This window comes from Lissotriton vulgaris, chromosome 4_1, assembly GCF_964263255.1.
Source record: "Lissotriton vulgaris chromosome 4_1, aLisVul1.2, whole genome shotgun sequence".
NCBI lineage: Eukaryota > Metazoa > Chordata > Amphibia > Caudata > Salamandridae > Lissotriton > Lissotriton vulgaris.
The window spans coordinates 477,961,750-477,981,900 of record NC_141691.1 but is presented as its reverse complement, the minus strand read 5'-3'; positions in this window follow the sequence as shown (position 1 = coordinate 477,981,900).

Below are 20,151 nucleotides of genomic sequence, written 5' to 3'. Positions count from 1 at the left end.
GGGATGGAGAGCGACACCCACGAGAATGGCTCTGGATCGGCCCATTGCCGAATTGTAGCCGACCAATGCTAAGGAGAACTCGAAGTCTGTGACAACTGCGCCATCTGGAGCTTCATTCGTCGCTCCCACAGCACCTCTGGTCTCAGCCGTTGGAAGGGGCAGCACTCTTCGGCGTCATGGTGCTCGCCCAAACACTGCATGCAAATAGAATGAGGATCCATACCAGACATCTGTAGAGAACACGATCCACAGGATTTAAACCCAGAAGGAATAGAGAGCGGAGAAAAATCATCACAGCAGGCTGAAAAATGGCCTTACACGCTTCTCCCAATGCACGTTAGAAGAAACGGACATTTGCAGAACGGAGGGGACACTTAAATGGCTCTGGATCTACTGACATCATAACCAGAGTGGACATCATAGCAGAGCTGTACAACACTGTCCCCTGGTGCGCAGAGGTACAGCTGAAAAATGTCCAGATCAAGTCTGCTGCCTGGGGAGAATTCAAAAGTTAAGGAATCTGCGGCTAGATGTCTCTATCAGATAGACAGGTGCCATCAAAAGGCATATCAATCAAGGTGGCCTGAACAGCCTGCGAAAACCCTGAGGTGAGCAACCAGCAAGTTGACGTAGCGCTACTGCGGAGGCCATAGCCCGAGCCACAGAATCAGCATTGTCCATACCACAGTGAATACTTAGTTTAGCCGCTTGTTGCCAATCCTGTTGGAGCGGCCCATTGAGACCAGAGGAGGTCTCCACCACCATCAATTCCCTCAGGCGCTGAGGGCCAAAGACCAGTGAATGAGGGGAGCTGTAGCTGCTGTTTGCGGAGTCTGCTTACAGGGGGATCTGAGGGGTCCCCACAAAGGCAGCTGGGCGTGTCTGCACCCCTTCATCATGACACATACCTTAGGGGCATTTCTGGGATGTCATCGCCTCCATGTGACAACAGCAGCTGCACCGTGCGTTCGCAGGCAGCTGCATTTCATAGAGTTTACATATGTGGGGGGCAGAGTGTGGTCTCCCGCCCTCTCTGCAGTGTGTGCGCCCTACCTTTGTGACAAACCGGGAGGGGTGCGGGTGGGATGCAATTGCCTCCCCGGCCCTGAGCGGCCGTAGCTGAAACAAGAAGAGGAGTGGAGTTTCAGCACCAAAGCAATTACAGCAGCTAGTAGAGTAGGCGGCAGGAGGCCCTACCACCTACGAGTTGGGGGAAGTTACCATATTAGGTGTATTAAAAGCACCGAAGTGCTGTGCTCTGCCCATTACTGGTGATACTGGTCGTTACCTGTGATGTATGCACAGGGAGGGTATAAAGGGGTGTAGTTGCAAGGATGACATTTCTTGTGCAACTGATCAGTATGGTTTCTGTGCAATTCCGATGTTAAGACAAATGCCAGTGGCAAAATGATTTATGATCTCTACATTTATGACAATTGCCTGGTTGGCAAAGTGATTGATGGCCTTTGTGTTCTATATGCATTTTTCATGACAAGTGCCTAGTGGTACAGTGATTCATGTAACTGTGGTCCATGTGTTTTTATAATACAAACAATATTTTTAAATAACCTTGTGTAAGTTCTTTTTTTGTGGCGTGCCTAGTGTATCACTGGTGTGTGTGTGTTGCGCATACACTTTACACATTGCCTCTGGGATAAGCATGACTGCTCTGCCAAGCTACTAAGGGGGTGAACAAGGGTTATCTTGTGTAACTCCCTTACCCTGACAAGTGTGGGGGGGGTTCTGCCTGTCTTAGGTGCATACCCTAGCCAACCAGAAACCCAATTTCTAACACTGCTTGATCAAGGAGGTTCAGCAGCCATCATCCTCCTAGATCTCAGTTCCGCGTTCGATACTGTGGACCACAAAATTCTAGCTGAGACATTGCAGAAGGTGGGTATCTCAGGACAAGCCTTTCTTGGCTGAAGTCCTCCTTGAAAATAGGTCCTTCCAATTCCTTGAAGAATACAAGCAGGTCGGGGAACTATAACTAACAATTCACTTAAGTACCATCTAAAGAACTAGAAGACTGAGACACAGGAAAAAGAATCCGAAGATGGCTCCTACGCACAATGACATCCGGGGCGCTGTCTGGATGGACCTGGCACCAAATGGTGGCCGACGACGCACAAAACACGAGAAAAAAAAAGAAAAAAGAAAAACAGACGATTCCGGACCCAACCACTAGATGGCAGAATGATGCACAGCATGTGAATCCAGAAAAGGATTCACACTGCTTCTCCTGGATCCGCGTTGCAGCGAAGAAAAGAAGAAAACTAATGTCAGCGCGCCGGGAGGGACTTGTATGGCTCCACTGACGTCATATCCGTGGACAGCATCAGGGCGGAGCTATGCGACGACATCCCCCGGTGTGCAGAGGTATTGTTGAAAAATCGCCCGGATCCAGACTGGATCCTGGGGGGGAAGTTAAGGAATCTGCGGCTAGATGTCTTTATCAGATATGTTCAAAGCAGTATTCGCTGTACCATGCACGCTTGGGCACAAGCCCATGTGCTGTCCTCTTGATGCGCACAGAAAGCTTTAGACCACGCACCTACCGGCAGTGAAAACACACCAATAATCATGCTAACTCTAGGGAGAATGGGCCGTTCGACTCAAACAAAGGCCCTCAGTGCATGTCGCTATAAAGGTTTTTAGGTCAGTCTCCTGCTGGTCTTGGGCTTCTTTCCATTTCTCAGCTCTGGCCTTCACTTGATTTTTCTTTAATTTCTTCTTTTTCATTCCTTGAATTTTCTATTATTGCTCAACAGCCAAGATCACGGTCTTCCCCTTGCTAAATCACTCGGTCATATTTCAAAGAATTTTATTTCTCAGGTGTACATACCTTCCCAACTATATTCATTATCCTCCATTTGGTGCAACCCTTACATTACAATAGCTAACAAAGTCCTTAATTGGCCACCGCGGTTAGCTAATGGCATTCCCACAATTTCCATGGTGGTTTCTAATAAACTGTTCCTTACTTTTTAGGAATTAAGAACCTGCTTCTGTATTCCAAACTCATTTTGGCCGAAATATGCCCTCTTTTAGACATAATGAGACAAAACTTCATAGATCCCATATGACTTGGCCTTTTTGGCTAAAGTTCTCTAAACGTTTTGCGTTCCCTCTAGAACGTTTTCCTGACATAGAGTTGCCAATTTATATGCTTTGGTTACTTTGCCACTGCTGATCAGTGTCAAAGAACAAGTGTTTCCTATGTAAAATGTAAATGGTAATTGGTTGGCCAGGATTGGTAGGTTTGCCTTACTAGTAAAGTCCCTAGTGATGTGATGGAGTGTGGCTCAATGGTTAGAGTGGCAGACCCTGATGCAGAGTTCTGGCCCGGGAGCAGGGTTCAAATCCGGCCTCGGCGGGTCTTGGGCTCAATTTCCTCGGACCTGACAATTCTCGCCTCAGAGCCTATTCTAATCATGGGCCCCATGCTGCAATTCTGGGCAATAGCTTGCTTAACCTCCACACCAGACCCAACAGCGCTAGGATGCCTGTCTTCACCCTGGGGTTGCCCAGGAGTGGATACTTCACAGGGAAAGCCAGGAAGGGCTCCACAGCGGTATGAGTAATAGCGCCAGGAAACAGCTTGGTGGCAGTGCGCTCTACAAATATCTTGACATTTACATTTATGTGCGCTGTGTACGCCAGGGATAGTAATGCAAAGGCTCGCTGGGAAGGGAACTCAGGCCTGCAGTGCAGAGACTGCACACAGTTTGCTAATTTAGCACATTGTCCTTACAAGTGCACCACTTGTCAGGCCTCCTTTTCCCTTTTGCATACTCATTGGGCAACCCTGTGGGAGGTCTCGGGTAATCCCTGGGCGTAGGTGCAGTTTAGGTTAAAGGCAGGACATATCCTAAAGGTGTGTGTTATGTTCTGACAGTGAAAAACACTCCATTTTGTTTTTCACTGCTGAAAGGCCATCCTGCCCATAGGACAGAATAGGGGAAGCTGGGTGTGGTGTTTGTTAGCCTAGTTTCTGTAAGTTTATAATGGAGAGGTGAAGTTTAGTCTGTATGAACTCACAGTGTCATAACTTTCTGTGAATGTGGTTTTGTCATTGTGTGTTCAGAAACCACTCTTTTAGAAAGTGGCTGAGTTTTGTGCTTTAGGCTTTTCTGTTTCGTCTCTACTGAAATATGGATTGTCTGTCTGGATCTGAGAGGTGAGAGGAGCTGGGAAAGGTCTTGACCCAGGGAAGGGTTGAGATGGCACCAGGGTTCCCTGTATCTGGAGAGTAGTGGGAGGAAAAGCCCAGGAGGTAAAAAGGCTGGGCTGGTGATATAAACCAATTGACCCATCTCCTGCTGAGTGATTAAGGATCCAGACCCCCGGTATCAAAGGGAAAAAGGAGAAGGAGACACCCAGAACTGATTTAGGGAGGGATCAGGGACCCCTGAGCACAAACAAACTTCAAAGACATTAAGGGGTAAAACTATGAGAGCTGAAACCCCTGAAAGTTGGAATGAAGCAGAGATAAATTTAGACTGAAAAGGCTTGGACCCATTCTGAGATCAAGAGGAACCTCTGCTAAAGGAGCAACTGAAGAGACTGCTGTGGAAAGACCAATCCTTGCTTCGCACTCTGGGGCTGGTCTGCAGTTTGCGGTTCTAAACAAGGGAGAGGCTGATTGGACTGTGCTTGGAGGCGCTGTGTCCCCCTGCTTGAAGAAGACTATGCTTTGTGCTGTGTCTTGTAACCCCAAGGGCCCGAGGTGTGCTGGCTCCCTGTTTGGAAACACAGGAACATAAAAGTTTCCGGAGAAGTCCCAAACAACGAGGTGTGCACGTGCTTTTGCAGCTTGAGACCCTCAGAAGTTGTGCCTTGTGATCGTGGGCACGCAGGAGTAAGCGAAGTCTCGGATGCGGAGGGTGCGTGTCGTGGTGCAGGTCAAGGCGCTGGTGAAGAGCGCCCAGTCGTTGTGTGCACGGGGAGACTAGGTGAGACTAGAACGTGCAGGGTGCATGTAGTGGTGCAGTCCAGGGTGTTGGTAGAGAGCGCCTGGTCGTTGTGTGCACCAAATGAAGAAGTGAGTCTTGGACGCCAGAGTGCATGTCATGGTGCACTAGGGGGTTGGTGAGGAGAGCCTTGTCATCGTGAGCACCGGGAGAAGAGGTGAGACTCTGACGCGCAGAGTGCGTGACGTGGTGCAGCCAGGGTGTTGGTTAAAAGCGCCTGGACATTGTGTGCACTGGGATAAGAGGATAGACTCCGGCGCGCAGGGTGATTGTTGAGGTGCAAGCAGAGGCATTGGTGAAGAGCGCCGGGTCATCGTGAGCACCAGAGAAGAGGTAAGTCTTGGACGTGCAGAGTGCGTGCCGAGATGCAACTTGAGGCGCTAGTGAGGAGTGCCTGGGTAGTGTGTGCACTGAGTTCGAAGAAAGTCTCCACGGTGCCGAGGGCAGGTATCGGTGTTCACTGAGACCGCCGGAAGGAGGGCCAGGTCATTGGGCCCTCGGAGTGAAACCGCAGCGGGCCATGACGGCAGCCACAGAGGACGTGAGCCGCCGGCCCAAGCTCGCTGTACCCCGTGACGCAGTTCTGGATCAAGACCCAAGTCGCTGAAGTAGGAGATGAGAGTGGGGTTGTGCCCCCCAGGTAACGTGGATCACCACCTGGGGTGGGGTGCGGGCCCGGAGGGACACTCTCTCAGCCTCTCGGTTCTGTCAGCTGCGCGAGCCTGTTGCTTCGGCCCGTGCTGACCCAAGGAGTGGAAGTACTGGAGCCGGAGTGAGAAGCAGTACTTTTATGGCATCATTGATCCATATTGGGGGCGCTGTTAACGGAGCACATAAACTATTGTATTACACTTTGCATTATTGCTGCTAAAAAACTATCAAACGGTCGTATGACGCCTGACCTCATTTGTGCCGGACGAACTAGATGCTTGGGGCGCTACGCACTGGATTATTAAGTACATGATTGTAATGTGGCGCATTGCATTATTTCTTCATCACACAGTACTTGATAATAACATGGCGCAGTGCATTATTTCTTCATTGCACAGTACATGATTGTAGCGCGATGCATTGCTTTATTTCTTCCTAGTACAGGGCATGCTGGTAGTGATACACATTGCATTATTCTTGTTATTGCAAAGTACATGACTGTGGCGCTACGTAGGGCATTGTTTCTCTGTTGCACAGTACAAGAGAATATCGTTACGCATTGCAGTATTTCTATTTTTGCAACGTGTGTGATTCTAGCAATACAAATTGCCTAACCATTTAGAAACAGAAGTGAGCTTAACTGTTGGTTAGAAGCGGTGGTTGGGATTAGAACCTACCAACCCCCAGAAAGAATACTACCAATTCTTATATGTTGATTTTGTATTGTGTGGGCATATCGTATAACTTCCTATGTAAAGATTATACTCATTTTATAAAAACTAGTGTGGCGTATATTTGTGGTGACATCATTGGGTTTCTGTGAGTGTGGTTGCACATATTGTACACTCGTGCCTCGGAGATCAGCCGGGCTGCTCGTACCAAGCTACTAAGGGGGTGAGAAGGGCTATCTCAGAGTGTTTCCTCACTTAGCCTAACATTGAAACGAGAGGTCAGAGACTCCCGCCTCCAGCATCTGGTGGAGGCAGTGAGGGATAAGGACCCCACTTCCAACAATCCCCCTGTAGGAAACTAGGCTTTCATTGCAGTAGCCCCCCTCCCACTTGTTACCTCCGTTTTAGCTACTAGCTGCTGATTTTTGACTGAAAGTGCAAGGAGGCCTGCTAACCAAACCTCAGTGGCAGTGCTCCTTCCTTAAAACAAAGTGATGTCTGATTGTTCACAACTGGCTAAGGATTTTTGCAACGCTGTAATCCCTAGTACATGGTACCTTAGGTACCTAGTGCAGGGGTACTAAAGAGGGTCACCTAAGGGCTGCAGCATATCTTATGCCACCTTAAGGGACCCATACACAAATTCCACACAGACTGCCATTGCAGGGAGCATGACATGGTGCAAACCATGTTTGCAAACATGACATGGCACACGCCTATGGGCCATGCCAAAAACACTGCATGGGCTATATGTAAGTCACCCCTACAGAAGGCAGGGTGCATTATTGCAAGTGAGGACATATCTGCCTGAGCAAATATGCCTCTGTAATGTCTAGGGCCATTGCTGGATATTACAAGTGAGCAGGGAAGCCATCTAAAGGTATGTCATGGGCACTGGTCAAACGGGTTTCCCAACCATATAATGGCTCCACTGGAACATATGGTGTTTGGCATCAAACACCTCGTATTAAGAAACCCACACTGTTTCTAGTGATGAATTAATTAATACATGCACCCAAGAGGGTACTTTAGAGGTATCCTCTGAACTCTACTAGTCCTCTAGTGTGTTGGATGGGCTGTCCAGCTTGCCACCACAGATGAGTTTGACCCCCTGGGAGGCGGGAGCCCCACTCTCAGAGATCTGAAACAATGCCTGCTCTGGCAGGAGGGGTCTACACCTCCTCCAAGCTGGATGGCTAGTACATTAGCATGCCAAGGTAGGGAGCTTCAAAGAGCACACCACCTTTATGTCAGCTTGCCTCCCCCCACCCCTCCCCATACCTGGAGGATGCCACTTCCTGTTCTGAGGCCCATTTGGCAACAGGACAGGTGGGGAATTAGTTATGCAGAAGGAGTATTGCACTGACAGGATGGGCGCAGTCTGAAGGGAACACGAAAGTAGGAATTCCAACATCTTGTATGTGGTGGAATTATGAACTCTGGGACAGGGTGATGCCCACTCCCCACTGGAAGTAGTCATCTGGACGTTGTAGAAATCCTCAATGGCTACTACCCTCCACTCACCTTAAAGCCCGTACATGGAGTATTTAGATAGCGCCTGACACCAGGAAAGCAGATTAAACTACTGGGAACCGAGCACGAAAGAAGGAACAAAGAAGGTGAGGACTGAAGACCTGCACCAAAGACTGGTGCCAAACCCTGCCTGACTGCTTGCATTTCGACCTTGGCTGGAGAGACTTCAACAAACACTGCACAAACTTCCCAAAACCTTGGAGGACTGCCCAGCAACCATGAAAGATATCCCTTGGAGTAGAGGAGCTAATCCCCTGCATCTGCTAGCCATCAGTCTCACTGTAGGAGCAGTGCGACAGGAGAAGGTCATCGTGCTCCAATAAGGTCAGGTCCGCCTCCTTACCGAGTTTGGAGATGCCAGGACTTCCAGGAGCCATACAGCACCAATAGCCTGGGTATCGGAGCAGTTACAGCAACCAAATCTTGCTTGTGGTCCAGTCTGAACTCCAACAGCACAAAGCAAGACCTACTGTCAAGGGGGTCGGGATCCATCAGGCCAGCACAGAGAGTGGCTCTGTTGCCCTGTTTCCCCTCTTTACCAGGTCACCGAGACTCAGAGTAAGTCTCTGGACAACTGCGACCCAAAGCCGGAAAACACCTGTGCACCTGCGCCCAATAGTTCGCGTCAGAGGGAAGCGACTGAGCTAACGTGGTCCTGAGACCCTCAAGAGCTGAGCCTGCCCTTGGGTTTGGCCAGACTGGTCACACAGTTGCCATCTGCAGCCTCTTTCGTCCGGAACTGAGAACCGCAAGAGTCTACAACGATGTGAAATGCCGGACGAAGCCCAAATGCACATGAGCCCTACAGCCAGAAATCGAGTGGACAGACACTACGCCAGCGTACAGAAAACCCACAAGACCTATGCCCCTATGTGGTTTCTACTGGACTGGCCCCCCCAGTCTCTGCTTGCAGCCTCTTCAACAGGACCATTTCCCATTGACTTTAGCGGGGCACCAGATGCCGAAAAGAGCACCTCTTCACCCGAACGCTGAGGTGACCTGTTGGTGCTGCCATGGACCTTGATCAATACTTACCTAAGTCCTGAAGAAGAGTCCTGTAATTCCTTGCTAAGTGGCCAAATGCAGTATATGTTTTTCCCCCATAGAATAACATTTCAGCTTTAAAGTCTTGAAAAATTACTATATTAAAAAGTACTTACCACTCGATTATGATGATCTTTGTATTTAAAATCATTTAAAAATCTGTGTTAATCTCTATAAATTGGTGTTGAATGTATTTATTGAGTGTGTGTCTGTTATACCGACTGCTCAGCCAGTGTGGAGTGGAATGTTGGTGCATGGTGATGCATGGAAAATTGGTTGTCTGAGAAAGTCAGTTGGAGTATGGGCTGAGCAGCAGGAAGGCTGCTCCTGGCGGAGCTCTTAATTGTAACTACTCAATAAACCATGTTACCTAATCTACACCTGGACATCATTTAGATTACAACATTTTGGTGACAATTTTAAACAAGAACCTATGTGTGGGGGCGTGGCCAAGCGCAATCCGTGATGGTCACGTAGTCTCGGGCTCCGTCGTTGGAGCCCCGCATCAATCCTGAATACCCATCCTGTTGCCCGGAGTGTTTCCCTCGGGACCGGAAAGGTGTCGGAGCCGACGCGGCTCAGCTCGAAGCTGTTAGCTGTCCCTGCAGAAGAGTGGTGGTGGCTGGTCGCCCGCAGCCAAATACAGGCCTGCAAGCCAGGACCCACAGTGGAAGCCCCAGCCAGAGAATAAGCAACTTCCGGTTTAGCTGGAAGACGGGGCTGCAACGGTAGGAGTGCCACCTCCAGCCGCGATCTGGCCCCGCCATTAAGCGGGATCAACTCACGCTCCATTGGCGTTTCAGGGAGCAGTGCAGGAAGAAGTGACGGCCAGTGTGCTGCGGCAGCCGCGAACCAGGCGGACGCCACGCTTGAGGTTATCGGCTGGTCCCGGGGTAGAGAATGGGTGTCCCCTCCCTGACATCTGGTTGTTGATCCAGTGAGGCCTCTTCCCTTTGCCCCTGCTGGGCCTGCTTTATGTGATTGGCGATATTAGTGGGGACGGGCCTCTTCCCCCATCCCCCCACAACCCCCTCCAGTCTTCCTTCTTGGCCGGAGTGGCCATCTTGCGTTATAACAGACATCCAGCGATCTTGGAGCTGTGGGACTGAGCTGGTCTTTATTTGGGCGCCTTTTTTTTTTTTTTTTTTTTTTGAAAACCTTTATTTATCGCAAACATAGTACACAGCGTCTGCCTACAACCACTGCGGGCCGGCCGCTATGACAATATACAACCTACCAAGGTACCTTGCGCTACAATAGATGACACAGGTAACAACACAGCGCTAAACTGGCAAGGGACCGGAGGAAAAGGATAAAGAGGGTTTCATTTTATCATTTTGACGAATCGTCCTAAAGTCAGATCGGGTAGCTGAGTGGGCGAGCCACTTATAAGGGTATCCACAAAGGAGACATCGTTATCAAAATACTAGCATACATCATTACAATAATAATACACAAGCGCAGAAGTACATTTCGCCCTATTTAGCGCGCCACCCAAAGAGTATATCACTTAAGGAGTTATAATCCAGCCTATCAACAGTATAGTAGGATAGTAGAGGGATCATTCAATAGCAGCAATAAAAGGATGCGACGACGTATATAAAGCACTCATTATATCGGAAAATTCGTGACAGATCAAGTGCCCTCAAACAATAGTAAAAAAGGGAAGGAAGAGCAAAATAATTGTAATCATTCAGTGACTATGCAGTAAAATCGATATCGTAGTTAGAGAATCAATCAACCATGTGATAAGACATAGATACGAAGCGCAAAAATCGTTCCGGAAAGAACCAAACCCAACCCCCCGTCTGACCCCAGATAGACAAGAAGAAAAAGAGGAATAAGAGAAAGAACAAGAAGAAAAGGCCATAGAAACAAAAAGAAAGGAAATCAAGCCCCAACCCCCCCACCCTGCACGTTGAAGAGGCCATGGCCCTCCCCCCCCACTAACGTGCCTGTCGCCCCAAGAAACCCACAGAAGGGTAACTCCCAAGAAAGAGGAAAGGAGGGGAGGAGCCCACCAAGTACTATGTCCCCCGGACACCCCAGCCATACAACCTCTTCTACCCTATACACAGTAACAGAATAGATAGCCTACAATACTGAGTAAAATAGGGAGAGATCACGGGTATCACAGCAGCACGCACTTAAGAGGTACCCCATTCCGAGTCCCCACCCGCCAATCGAAACCAAGTCGTCACCACCCCACATGTGCATCGGCAAAAGCAGGGAGCTGCAAGCAGCACACAAAGCAGTTAGAGTCTCACTAGTATATTGTATAGGAGCGCTGCAATCCGAAATCTCGCCAGCCAGGAATATACTGTCCACCAATTTAAGTCCGCTAACCCTGGCCAGTCCGTACCCGTCCCCCCGGCCGGGACCCTCGTGGGGCGACCCCCACTAGCAAGACAAAGGAACAAGATGGCCGCTTTCGACAGGGAGTTGTTGTTCCAAGACAAAATGGACGGTTCCAGTCTAGACCGAATCCATGAACACCACAGAGTGGTGCCAACCAATGCTGCAGAATAATGAAAGGCAGAAGCAGGGCCAACTGAGCGTGGACAATAAGGCTAACCAAATGCCGCGCCTGCGGCGCCGTTCCAGAAGGCAGCAAAGTCCAGGCAAAGGTTACAAGTTCCGACAGACATGGAGACAGTGTAGCGCTGGTGAAGAAAGCAGGAATCAAAACGCGTCCGCCAGCACTGTCGGAGAGCCGAAGTGTAGAGCAATCGTGCGGCAACAATGTAGCCCGGTCTAGAGTCAGGATAGGCAGAGCGTCACGGTGAGAGAAGGAAGCCAATGGTGTAGAATCCACCCCGGGCGTGACAGCATCAAGACTCTTGGACAGCGATAGAAAGCCTTCATGCACGTCCGCCCGCAAGTTGTCGAGTGCATCGAGAATAGAGCCAGGAGTTAGAGCAGCCGGGGGTCCCATCTTCTCCACTAGCACAGGCGCGGTCCCAAAGTTAGTACAGTGCCCAGGGCCCCGCAGCACAGTCCAGTGCTTATCGAAGGCAACGTTGGTAATTAGCGCAGCCGGATCAGCCATCTTGGCAGCCCCATCAGGGGAATCACAGTGGCACCTGAACGCAAATACCACAAAATCACAGAGACGCAGGTCGCTGTCCCAGGGCAGATCCGTAAGCAGTGGGCGATCCGTGATAGGACCTCACGCCGATCAATTCGGAGCGGTAGCAGGCTTATGGGGAAGCTACAGTGTCCGAATGTCTCCCATCATGGGGGTGGCGCCACTCACCTCCCCTGTAGGTCCCGGTTGCAGCGGCACCCGTGAGAGCTCCCGGTCGGCAGGCACACAGTGCAAAAGTGGCAGGCAGTCGCATACATTAGGAGACAGCGGCGCCAATCAGGACTTCAGGTTCACTCTGCATCCGTACCCCCTCGTAGCTCCGGCAGCCGCCATATCTGCATCCCAGCCTGGGTCTCGATTACGGGGGTAGGGACGAACGCCGTAAAGCACTTGGTAATATATCGGGATCTCAGGCAGGCAGGGACATCAGGGGAGCACCAGTAAATGCAGCGCTCGCTTGCCGTCCTCTCGCTATCACACAGCGGCAGGATAAAGGTCAGTATATCATCGCGAAGAACAAAGGATCGAGGAGCCGAGGGGCTACACGTCCGTTCCCGTCGCCATCTTGGCTCCTCCCCTATTTGGGCGCCTTTTGATGCCTGCTGCTGTGTTGGTGGGGACCTCTCTTGCTTCTCCCCCTGTCTGCCCCCCCGGGGCGGAGTATTTAGGACGCTGCAATGAAAGGGTATGCACAGCTTGCTTCACGAGGGCACTGACGAATGAGGTGCCTTCAAGAGGGTTATGTACCTGAGGCGTTGAGGTGTTGGATTGATGCCCTCTTCGCTTGGGCTGTGACTTTGCTCCGAGACGAGATACCGAGGGGGAGCTGTTAGGTGGAGTGCTGATCCTTTGGGCTTACAACGGGACTGTGGAGGAGTCCCCCCCTCTCCCTCGCCTTTGTTCTGTGACTTTCCTTCCCTGGCTAATCTCCTGGATACACGGCACAATTGTGTGAAGCTAACTGACGGCGTTTTAAGGTCTCTGGATACCATTCTCGCCCTCGCCCACACAGCTGAAGGGCAGTGTTGCTCGTCCCTGCTGCAGCTGCTCCTGAGGTGTCCGTGTCCAGAGTGGCTGAGTGTGGAGTACCTTCTGGCTGGTTCCAAGCTTGCCCCTGATTGCACGCCGCACATTGGGGAATGGAGCGAGTGAAGGGCCAAAGTCTGTTCAATCTAGCAAGCTCGATAGATACACTGTCACTAAAAATATGCCTACGGATAGGTTGTCGGAGGAATCGGTGAAGGGGGCGCCAACTGGGGGCAAAGCTGAACTCTCTTTCAAGGATGTCATGGACGCTATATCGCGGTCAGGACCTCACTTGAACACAAGATGGATTCCATGGCCAACGACAATAACCTAATTCGTGCAGGCATGGGGAAACTGAATGAAAAATTTAAACTGGTTGAGCTCACCACCTCCAGTGTTGTGGAGGATGTCTCCCAGTTACAGAGGGAGGTTGGAGAACTGCGTGATTCACGTGCGGCATTTGACCTCAAGTTGGATGATTACGAAGGCCGCCTCCGCCGTAACAACCTGCGTATCCTGGGTGTGCCTGAGAAGTCGGAGGGACAGACCCAGGACCTGTTTGTCGAGGAAATTATTCTCAAGCATCTACAGCTGAAGGGCCTCAGTAAGTTTTTCGTTATCAAATTGTTCCACAGGGTCCCGGGCGGCCGTCCCAGGCCGGGCACTCCCCTGTGGCCCATGCTGGCCAGAATCCTCAATTTCCCGGGACACAGATGCTATTCTTCAGTGCTCGAGAGCCGGCGCTCCACTTAAATATGATAACGCTACTATTGCTTTCTTCCCAGATTTCAAGAAACAGCGAAAATCCTTTTTGTCGGCGAAGCGTGATCTGTGGGAGAGAGGAATGAAGTACTCTATGTTGTTTCCAGCCCGTCTTCGAATGGAGGCGGATGGTAGAGTATGGCTTTTTGATCAGCCGGAGACAGTGCTGGAGTGGCTGGAGTATCGGGGCTCTCCGGATCGAACGGACCAGGGGGTTGGCGGTGATGTTGAGACTTAGCTTTCCTGATTAGATGTTCATCTGTGTGCCTTGGGGGTGTTGGGAGGTGGGGGGGTGCAGATGTTGGGGACTTGGGATAGGAGGTTTTTGTTGATCTCGAGGGGGGTTGAGGTAGAATATTTGCATAATTGTACTCACTGCAGACTCAATCTAATGTTTTTTGGGGGCACTGACTGGAGCTCTCTGGACTCATCCCCCTAAGTACCTTTTTTTGTTCTTTCTTTTGAATTTTAAGGGCGACAGGCACTCTGCTTTTCAATCGGCAGTTTAAAGCCTAGTGGGCAGGGCAGCGGGGTGGGGTGGTTTTGGGGAGGGAAGTTTATTTCACGGGTTGGGTGGATAGTTTATTGCATCGGTGTATTGTACTTGATTAACATGCTGCATACGGAGGATTGTCAATTATTTTTCACAAATGAGGGTAGGGAGCTGAAGGTTTTGAGTTGGAATGTGAATGGGTTGGGGGACAAAATTAAACGTAGTATGGTTCTTCAGTATCTTAAACGTCAGATGTTGTGACGCACTTAGTTGGTAATACATGTAAGGCTAAGCACAGAATGGGATATAAGCTGGAGGCGCATGCTGGATTCACATCAGGCTCCAAGGGGGTGGGCATCCTTACACGAAAAGCGCTTCCTTTGGTGATAGATTCCATGTGGGAAGATGACAGGGGCAGATATGTTGGCATCACGGGTCGGTGGGAGGGGTTTGTTCTTACCCTTTCGTCTGTCTATGTACCCCTTTGCCGACTTGGGAAAACATCTGCTTGACTAGCAGGTTGGGCTTTTGATCCTAGGTGGTGATTTTAACGCTGTAGTCTCTGGAGTCATGGATAGGTATCCCCCACGAGATATAGGGCGCCTCATGCAATGGTTACCTGACTTTATTGACACCATGGGTTTGGTAGATGGTTGGAGGTTGCTCCACCCCGACAAGAAGCAATACACATTTCACTTCAGTGCTCACAACAGCCTCTCCCGCCTGGATTACTGTTTGGTCCCGGCGGCTCAAGCGTCTTACCCTCACCAAGGTTGTTCATTTCGCCAGGGGCATCTCTGATCATTCCCCACTGTGGTTCCGGCCTAATATCGCTTCAGGAGCTGTAGGTATGGTGGCCCCCATTAACCCTTGGTATTTACGTAACACCAAACTTCGAAAGGACCTCATTAAGGCCCTAGATGATTATTTTGTGGATAATGGAGGGTCGGTGTCCTCTTCCGTTTCCCTGTGGGAGGCCTTTAAGACAGTCATTAGGGGTCAGGCTCTGTCACTGATAGCTGGAACCAAAAAGGAAAGGAATAGGGAGGTTTTGGAGGCGGAAGCTGAGATTGGTCAGCTAGAGGGGGATCAGGCGGTACAAAAGGGGGTGGTGATGGACAGAGCATCTGAATCAATCAAACACTCACACCCAGTCAAAAGATCTGGGTTTAATCCATCACCGTTCTTTAGCCCACTCTGCCACCCCAGTTCAGACATGGCTATATGCAAATCAGTCTGACCCTGTGCCTCATGGGAACAGTCCAGCCCGAACTGCCAAGCCATGTCTTCCCTGGCCCAGGACCGGAAACAAGCATCCGAGGACCGGTTTCTGGCATTCCAGCCGTCTTCAGCCTGACTTGCTTGAATCCAGTGGCAAAGTGAGCAAGGGACTCACGTCTGAGCATACCCTGCCACACTTATGGCGGCCAAAAGCGGTACAAAAGGGGGTGGTGATGGACGGAGTATCTGAATCAATCAAACACTCACACCCAGTCAAAAGATCTGGGTTTAATCCATCACCGTTCTTTAGCCCACTCTGCCACCCCAGTTCAGACATGGCTATATGCAAATCAGTCTGACCCTGTGCCTCATGGGAACAGTCCAGCCCGAACTGCCAAGCCATGTCTTCCCTGGACCGGAAACAAGCTTGCGAGGACCGGTTTCTGGCATTCATATTTATTTATTTATTTATTTAATTTATATGGCGCGTTATAACCACAGGGGTCTCTAAGCGCTGTCTGACCAGATTTACGTGATAAGATGTTACATTCACTTGAAACCAACTGTGCACCTAAGATCTGCTCCATGCTTGTTTAAACAGTACAGTTTTTAGTTTTTTTCTGAAGGAAAGTAAGTTACTTTCCTTCCTGAGCTCTGGATCCAATTTGTTCCATAAAGCTGGGAGCGTGTTGGAAAAAGCACGGCCCCCCACCGTGGTCAATTTGAAGCGGGATTGAGACAGAAGAGTGGCGTCCGACGAGCGCAAAGTCCTACCCGGTGTGTAGGGGGATAGTCGGGATTTCAGGTATTTTGGTGCTTTGCCATACTGAGCCTTGTGAGCGATACACAGTCCTTTGAAGACAATTCTCTGACGAATTGGGAGCCAGTGCAGCTCCTGCATCAGGGGAGAGGCATGGGCAGTCCTGGGTTTTTTAAATATCAGCCTAGCTGCATCATTCATAACTCCCTGTAGTTTGTCCAGCAGCCGCTGTGGCAAACCTAAATAAAGGGAGTTCCCGTAGTCCAGCCTAGCCAAAATTGTGGCTGAGACCACGTGTCTCAAAGTAGGGAATGAAAGTAGGGCAGAGATCTTCCTTAGTTGTCTTAGAAGGCCTATACTGGTTCCTACTACGGTGGCAACTTGTTTTTCCATGGATAATTTATTATCCACATATAGGCCTAAGCTTTTGACTGCAACTGCCGGTTTTGGTGGTGCGCCCAGCTCCCTAGGCCAAAATTTCTCACTCCAAGGGTTACCCGAGATGGAAATGGGCAATACTTCCGTCTTATCCGGATTAACTTTCAAGGAGTTCTCGGACATCCAATTGACTGTGGTTTTAAATATGTCCTGTAACCTAGTGGATGCTCCTGGACCATCATCCAGCCGGATGATTATCTGGGTGTCATCGGCATAGTTGTACACTAGGCAGTCCATCCTGTTCAGGAGAGCAATTAGTGGCTGCAGGTAGATGTTGAAAAGTAGGGGGGACAAGGCAGAGCCCTGTGGGACCCCACAGGTGATCGGAGCAGGGGTGGAAAGTAGATCACCCAGCTGCACTCGTTGTGTCCTACCCTGCAAAAATGATGTGAGCCATGCATGTGCTGTACCCACGACGCCAAAGGATCTCAACCGCGACAGAAGCTGTTTATGACACACACCGCGGAGAGATCCAGTAGTACCAGGGCGCTCGGTGTTTTTACATCAGCTCGCAACCTTAGCTCATCTAGAATGGATAACATAACTAGTTCCGTGCTGTGATTAGCACGGAACCCTGCCTGATTGGTCTCCAGCAGGTTGTTACTCTCTAGATGGCCCGATAATAGAGCTAACACGTGCTGCTCAATTATCTTAGCCAGAAAAGGCAGCTGAGAGATGGGACGGAAATTTTTCAGACATTTTGTGTCTGCTCCAGGTTTCTTCAGTAAGGGGATCAGGCGAGCCTCTTTAAAAGCTAAAGGGATCTGTCCTGTACGAAGCGAAGTGTTCAATAGATGCAGAACCTCTTCCTCTATTCCTGGCGTTGCCATCTTAAATATGTCAGGAGGGCAAGGGTCCACCAAGGAACCTGATTTAACTCGGCCTATAATTTTAAGTAATTCCTGTTTGGAAATAGGGGATAACTCAGCTAATGGTGGAATGTTTAATGGGGCAGTAAGGTCCGGTATGCGAGGACATTCGAGGGGTGCGGTTTCCGCAATTTCGTCCAAAATATCGGATATCTTCTTTACGAAGAAATCCTGGAACCTCTGACAGTCCTCCTGGGTGAACTCGGGACTTTGCTCCTTGTTCACCTGTCCCTGAGCTCCGCCAGGACCCGAAAAATTTCTTTTTGCGGATTTCTTGCAGTAGTTATTCTTTCCTCAAAGAAAGCAGCCTTCCTTGATTGTATGGCTAGTTTATACTGGGCTAAGGATGAAACGTATTCTTGTTTGGCGATGGCGTCGAATTTTTTACGCCATGCCCGTTCTTTCTTCCTCACCCCACGTTTCATCTCCCTAAGGGAATCATTATGCCAAGGCGCCCCGGCTCCTCTCGCCACCTTCTTCATCCTGCGAAGAGGTGCCACCACATCAATGGCACTCCCCAGTTTATGCTGGAGGTGTCCACATAGAGCATCAACGTTGGCATCCTGCTCTTTAGCTGAAGGGTGGTGTTCTAAGAGGTGGACCAGTTCTTCCCCATCGAGGTTTCTCCATTTGCGGGCCGTTTTCCAGCCCTCCCCAGGTTTGGACAGGGGGCCCCTCAATATGAGTCTACCCTTTATTAGAGAATGGTCAGACCAAGCACAGAGAAGAATTTCCGTGATACCCTGGGCTGGCATGGTGGTCCAGACTAAGTCGAGCACATGACCTTTCTCATGTGTCGGTCCCTTGACCTGTTGGGTAAGACCTAAGGAGGAGACCGCCTCCTCGATCTGTAATGCTTGTCCTTCTTTAGGGGATTTTTCCCAATGATAGTTGAAGTCCCCGACGATCACCATTTTATCATATCTTGTACACAGGTCCTGGACCAATCTTATGAAGAGAGTGGGGAAGTCAGACGACGCCCAAGGTGGCCGATATACCACCAAGAACACCACACAGACCGCTCCCCTCCTGAGCTTGACCCCCATAACCTCAGCTCCTCCAAGGGTTTCAGAGAGGAACCTATTGGCACGGAGGCATGACTGATATAAAAGGGCTACTCCTCCCCCTCTCTTGGCTCCCTCCCTGTTAAAATGAATAGCCAAATAGTTAAGGGCCGCCACTAAATCTGGCGCTGAGCAATCCTCCAGCCATGTTTCGGTAAGCGCGAGGACATCTAACTCCCCGTCTTCCAGAAGTGTGAAGACCTCTAACCTATGGCTCTGCAGAGAGCGAGTATTCAATAGACCGTAGCTCAGGGTATGTGTGTTGGGAGTGCGCTGTCGCCCTCTAACACTCCTAGGTGAAATTAGCAGACCCTCGCAACCCAGCCGATGTATGGTAGCCGGCTCCAGATGGGACTTACCCAAGTTAAGTTGTAATAGGTCGCCCCTTGAGTAAACCGCATTCTGGCCAGGGGTTCTGGCCCCAGGCCCGGATGGTCACGGATGGGCTCACCTCTGGCGAACCTCCGGCGCACCTATGGCGCGCCCGCTGCGCGTAACCGCTGCGCGTATGCTCCATGTGAGCTTTAAATAGGAGGCTGCTGATGGTCCTAGTCCAACCACTAGACCGTCAGCTCTCCAAGATGGCCCCCGGAAGTGAGGGTGGAAGGACTCCCTCTGTACCGCGTTAGACACTCCCTCCACAACAAACAGCACAAGCTGCGGTGGAACGGGGAGGTAAGCGGTGATAACCACACAGAAAGGTGACTTTGCTTATGTGCCCACAATTGTTAAAATTATACCGTGCAAATACAGGTCATTTACATCAGTAAAGCGGCGATTTTTAAAAATTGAGAATTGCAATTAAAAAGCAGGTAAACAGCAATAGCGTGCTAGCGTGGTCCAGCAGCGCGTCTGCAAGCAGCGTTTCAATGTCGGTAAATGCTAGGTTCTAGCGCGGCAGGAAATGCTCGCACTAAATAGGAGGCTGCTGATGGTCCTAGTCCAACCACTAGACCATCAGCTCTCCAAGATGGCCCCCGGAAGTGAGGGTGGAAGGACTCCCTCTGTACCGCGTTAGACACTCCCTCCACAACAAACAGCACAAGCTGCGGTGGAACGGGGAGGTAAGCGGTGATAACCACACAGAAAGGTGACTTTGCTTATGTGCCCACAATTGTTAAAATTATACCGTGCAAATACAGGTCATTTACATCAGTAAAGCGGCGATTTTTAAAAATTGAGAATTGCAATTAAAAAGAAGGTAAACAGCAATAGCGTGCTAGCGTGGTCCAGCAGCGCGTCTGCAAGCAGCGTTTCAATGTCGGTAAATGCTAGGTTCTAGCGCGGCAGGAAATGCTCGCACTAAATAGGAGGCTGCTGATGGTCCTAGTCCAACCACTAGACCGTCAGCTCTCCAAGATGGCCCCCGGAAGTGAGGGTGGAAGGACTCCCTCTGTACCGCGTTAGACACTCCCTCCACAACAAACAGCACAAGCTGCGGTGGAACGGGGAGGTAAGCGGTGATAACCACACAGAAAGGTGACTTTGCTTATGTGCCCACAATTGTTAAAATTATACCGTGCAAATACAGGTCATTTACATCAGTAAAGCGGCGATT